A 6,000-nucleotide genomic window follows, 5' to 3' on the forward strand; every position below is an offset into this window, starting at 1 on the left:
TCCTCAAAGGACCAGAAGGTCAGAGGGATGGAAGTGGGGACAGTGCTTGGACTTGTGTGCTGTGGGGTCCCTGGGATGGAGTATGGGGGAGGGGCGGGGCGGGACACACGGCCCTGCACTCTCCCTTTGACCCTAAACTGGCTTCCCAAGCTGTGGATGCAGCCAGAATAAGGCTGACCAAACCCACTCCAGGCTTGTGTCCAGGCTTTCACCACAGTCTGGGTACGACAGAGGTAGCAGTGCAAGCCCAGGAGCCAGGGCGTGTCTGGTGGCTGTGAGCCCCCACTGGGGGCCATGGGCCCAGGGAAGCCTGAGACCTGCTGTTCCAGGGGTGGTGCTCATGTGAACTCCTCCCTAAGGCCTACCTTGAGGCACATGTGTAGACTCAAGGAAGGGCAGCTGATGGTGGGGCTTGGAAGGTGCACACCCCTGCCTCATGCTTGGTGCATCTATGCAGAGATGGTAGTACTGGCTGGCGAACCTCCCACAGTCCGAGATCTGTGCCTCAGCTCCCCTCACTGGTCTGAATGTCGGCTTCCACATGAGGCAACTGAGCCTGATATACAGCCAGGTCTCTGCAGATCCGGGCCATTCAGGGTGGTGAGGACAGCCTCCCTGGGCATGGGGATCTCAGATCTTCAGGAGGGGCCCAACTGCCTTTGTCCCCAGATGAGGCACTCCCCACACAATGCCATTGCTCACACTGGTCAGCCGGGGTGCCCTCTAATACCACCGAGTTCCACTTCCTTTAAAAGTTGTTCTTCTCACACCTACACACATGAGTAATTTGGAATAAACTCGAGTAACCATGCCCCTCTTCTTTTTCAGCTATGCTCCCCACGCTAGCATCTTTGGCAAACAGAACCCTATACTCCTGCTGTCTTTGATGGGAACAATAATACTACCTATCATAAGATCATTGTGAGGGTTAGATGAGTGAATACACATGAAGAATATAAAGTAAGCCTACAAAAATCACCAGGGCTGTAGAAGTTAGAGGGGCCAAGCTCAGGCATAGACGGGAGAGGTGGCCTGAGAGAGTGACCAGGGGGAGCAAAGGGAGCCTTCAAGCTGGGCAGGATCAGCTTGTTGACAAGAGTTGTGCATGCTGAAGGTGTTTTTATCTCCTGTTTGTGTATTCTACTTCTAAAAATGGGTTTTTTTTTTTAAGTGTGCATGGGGGACTTCCCTGGTCCAGTGGATAGGACTCTACATATCCACTGCAGGGGGCAGGGTTCAATCCCTGGTCTCGGAACTAGGAGTTCTCATGGCACAACTAAAGAGCCCACATGCCTCAAGGAAGATGGAAGAGCCTGCATGCCACAACTAAGACCCAGTGCAGCCAAATAAATAAATATTAGAGAAAAATTAAAAAACATTCTCTGAAAGACCCACCTACAGTGATGAATGCTGGCCTGAGGTGCAGACAGGCCGTTGCCTCTGAGCTGTGTCAGGTAGTGGGCTCTCTGGCTTCAGAGCTCCTGCAACCCCCCAGCAGAGCCCCACCACCACCACCACCCTGACACACACACACCACTCAGTGATCATCTGGCCCCACACTGCAGGCCAGTCCAGCCGCTGTGATTTTATCTGCATTTGGGGGCCTCCTGGGGGCCTCTTGGACGTTTAGGGGTTGTGTATGGGGCCTTCTTAACTTGTCCCTTTCCGTGGACAAATAGCTCTTCTGTTCACTCCACCCTTTCCTGTGTCTGCCCACGTGCTCTGTGTTGTATATCTGGAAACTGTCTCATCCACTCTCCTAATTTGTTGTTCTACAGAAAAACTGAATATTCTGGAGTTGTCCAGCAAACACACACAATAGAGCCTTTATACTTTCACTTTGAGTTAATTGATGCTCATTAACATAAGCATAATGGGGATTTTCTTCTGATTTTGAAAAAATATTAATGACTTCCCTGATGATCCAAGGGCTAAGACTGTCTGCTCCCAATGCAGGGGCCTGCGTTCGATCCCAGGTCAGGGAACTAGATCCCACATACTGCAACTAAGACCTGGCCCAGCCAAATATATATATATATAAATATATTAAAGTGAAAGTGAAGTCGCTCAGTTGTGTCCAACTCTTAGCAACCCCATGGACTGCAGCCCACCAGGCTCCTCCGTCCATGGGATTTTCCAGGCAAGAATACTGGAGTGGAGTGCCATTGCCTATTAGCAAATCTCTGAAGTACTTGCAAAATGTGGTCTTGTCACTAATAAGCTAAGAATGTACTTAAAGAGGTACCCTTTTCCCAAAGTGCATTTTTAGCCCTGACATTTTTTTTCCAACTTTTTAAAGCATGGTAAAATACACATAATATTTGCCATCTTAGTCATTTATAAGTATGCAGTTTAGCGGTATTGGGCTTCCCTTGTGGCTCAGGTGGTAAAGAATCCACCTGTAATGTGGGAGACCTGGGTTCAATCCCTGGGATGGAAAGATCCCCTGGAGAAGGGAAAGGCTACCCATACCAGTATTCTGGCCTGGAGAACTTCATGGACTATATAGTCCATGGGGTTACAAAGAGTCAGACATGACTGCATGATTTTGACTTTCACTTTTGGTGGTATTAGGGTTAGGGTTAGGGTTAGGAGATGGGCCCCTGGGCTGGACACCTGGTGTTTGTCAACTGGAGTAAAATTCAAGCTTTGTTCTCACCCTGACACTTCAAGGACAAAGCTAGTGGCAAAAACTGAGCTCTGTTAAAGCAATGAGATGACCACTCCTGAGGTTAAGGAAGACTTCTCTGTCTGCACTTGCACAGGAAGGCTTCATGGGTGTCGAAAAGCAAGGGAGCCCCACCCCATTACAAGTGTGGACATGCACCCACAGGCCTCTGCCTTGGGATTCATCTTAGGAAAAAGTTGTGCACACATATTGGGGAGGATCCAAGGACAGTCAGTTGTGAAGAAAGAAACAAAATAATTAGCCAAATGTAAACAAAGACCCCAAACACCAGGAGAGATAAGAAAGCCTTCCTAAGTGATCAACGCAAAGAAACAGAGGAAAACAATAGAATTGGAAAGATTAGAGATCTCATCAATTAGAGATATGAAGGGAACATTTCATGCAAAGATGGACACAATAAAGGACAGAAATGGTATGGACCTAACAGAAGCAGATGATATTAAGAAGAGGTGCAAGAATACACAGAACTATACAAAAAAGATATTCATGACCCAGATAACCATGATGGTGTGATCATTCACCTAAAGCCAGACATCTTGGAGTGCAAAGTCAAGTGGGCCTTAGGAAGCGTCACTATGAACAATGCTAGTAGAGGTGATGGAATTCCACTTGAGCTATTTCAAATCCTAAAAGATGATGCTGCGTAAGTGCTGCACTCAATATGCCTGCAAATTTGGAAAACTCAGCAGTGGCCACAGTACTGGAAAAGGTCAATTTTCATTCCAATCCCAAAGAGAGGCAAAGCCAAAGAATGTTCAAACTACTGCACAATTGCACTCATCTCACACGCTAGCAAAGTAATGCTCGAAATTCTCCAAGCTAGGCCTCAACAGTACATGAACCGAGAACTTCCAGATGTTCAAGCTGGATTTAGAAAAGGCGAGGAACCACAGATCAAACTGCCAACATCCACTGGATCAGAGAAAAAGCAAGAGAATTCCAGAAAACCATCTACTTCTGCTTCATTGACTAAAGCCTTCGACTGTGTGGATCACAACAAACTGTGAAAAATTCTTCAAGACATAGGAATAGCAGACCACCTTACTTGTCTCCTGAGAAACTTGTATGCAGGTCAAGAAGCAAAAGTTAGAACTGGATGTGGAACAACAGACTGGTTCAAAGTTGGGAAAGGAGTACATCAAGGCTGTATATTGTCACCTTGCTTATTTAACTTATATGCAGGGTTCAGTTCAGTTCAGTCACTCAGTCGTGTCCGACTCCTTGCGACCCCATGAACCGCAGCACGCCAGGCCTCCCTGTCCATCACCAACTCCCGGAGTTTACCCAAACTCATGTCCATTGAGTTGGTGATGCCATCCAACCATCTCATCTTCTGTCGTCCCCTTCTCCACCCACCCTCAGTCTTTCCCAGCATGAGGGTCTTTTCAAATGAGTCAACTCTTCGCATCAGATGGCCAAAGTATTGGAGTTTCAGCTTCAACATCAGTCCTTCCAATGAACACCCAGGACTGATCTCCTTTAGGATGGACTGGTTGGATCTCCTTGCAGTCCAAGGGACTCTCAAGAGTCTTCTCCAACACCACAGTTCAAAAGCATCCATTCTTTGGCGCTCAGCTTTCTTTATGGCCCAACTCTCACATCCATACATGACCACTGTATGTATGGAACCATAGCCTTGACTAGACAGACCTTTGTTGACAAAGTGATGTCTCTGCTTTTTAATATGCTGTCTAGGTTGGTCATAACTTTCCTTCCAAGGAGTAAGCGTCTTTTAATTTCATGGCTGCAGTCACCATCTGCAGTGATTTGGGAGCCCAGAAAAATAAAGTCTGACACTGTTTCCACTGTTTCCCCATCTATTTGCCATGATGTGATGGGACCGGATGCCATGATCTTAGTTTTCTGAATGTTGAGCTTTAAACCAACTTTTTCACTCTCCACTTTCACTTTCATCAAGAGGCTCTTTAGTTCCTCTTCACTTTCTGCCATAAGGGTGGTGTCATCTGCATATCTGAGGTTATTGATATTTCTCCCAGCAATCTTGATTCCAGCTTGTGCTTCATCCAGCCCAGCGTTTCTCATGATGTCCTCTGCATATAAGTTAAATAAGCAGGGTGACAATATACAGCCTTGACATACTCCTTTTCCTATTTGGAAACAGTCTGTTGTTCCATGTCCAGTTCTAACTATTGCTTCCTGACCTGCATACAGGTTTCTCAAGAGGCAGGTCAGGTGGTCTGGTATTCCCATCTCTTTCAGAATTTTCCACAGTTTATTGTGATCCACATAGTCAATAAAGCAGAAATAGATGTTTTTCTGGAACGCTTTTGCTTTTTCTGACATCTTACCATCCCTGATTAAAACAGAATCCACATACATTTTAACTCACCAGGAGATTCCTGAGTGTTCGGGGATAGTGACAGCCTTCAGCAGCTCTGTCCCACTTCACTGAAAGTGTTATTTCCCTGTGCCATCTACTAGACTACAGAAAGTGGCCTTGGAAACACATCTCTTTAAAAATATATATACATATCTGTCCACACATTTTGTGGGATCTGAATTCCCCAATCAGGAAGTGAATCTGTGTGCTCAGCAGTGACAATGTGGAGAACTAATGACTGGATTGCCAGGGAATTCTCAAAGATAATTTAATTATTTATCGATTGATTTTTGGCTGTGCTGGGTCTTCGTTGCTTTTGCGTGGGCTTTCTTTAGTTGCAGCAAGCACTCTCTAGGCATGTGGGCTTCAACAGTTCTTGTACCCCAGGTTCAGTGACTGTGGCACACAGGCTTAGTTGTTCTGAGGCATGTGGAATCATCCCAGACCAGGGATCAAACCTGTGTCCCCTCCCATCCACTGCACCAACAGGGAAGTCCTTGAAAATAACTTTCAAGCATGGCTTTTCCCCTGGAAACACTTACAGCTCAGAATCCTAATCCCAGGCTGGAAATAGCCACAAAGTGATTTGGGTTTGCCCAGAGAAGAGGCACTGTGACCATTTGGGGACCATGCAGGCCCCTGGCTGTTAACAGTCTGTTTGCTCAGTGGGTCTAAGGCTCAGTGAGGATTATGGAATGCAGGTGTGGAGGCCCTGGAATGGCCTGCAGTGGACAGACACAGTCTCCTTCACCCTGCATCCAGGTAGCACCCTCAGAACCCTGGTCCCCACACCTCCCACACTGCCTGGGTGTCTGCTGGGTGGACACTCTGGGCCAGACTCTTGTGGCAGCTGAGGTGGTTCTGTCATCAGTCTGAAGATCCCAGTGTCAGCCCTGGCTCCCCTTCTTGCTCCCTGGGTCAGCCTCACGTTGAGTAGAAGTGCTCCCCTGATCTTGAGTAGGAGTACTCC

Source organism: Bos javanicus, chromosome 14, assembly GCF_032452875.1.
Source record: "Bos javanicus breed banteng chromosome 14, ARS-OSU_banteng_1.0, whole genome shotgun sequence".
Taxonomy (NCBI): Eukaryota; Metazoa; Chordata; class Mammalia; order Artiodactyla; family Bovidae; genus Bos; species Bos javanicus.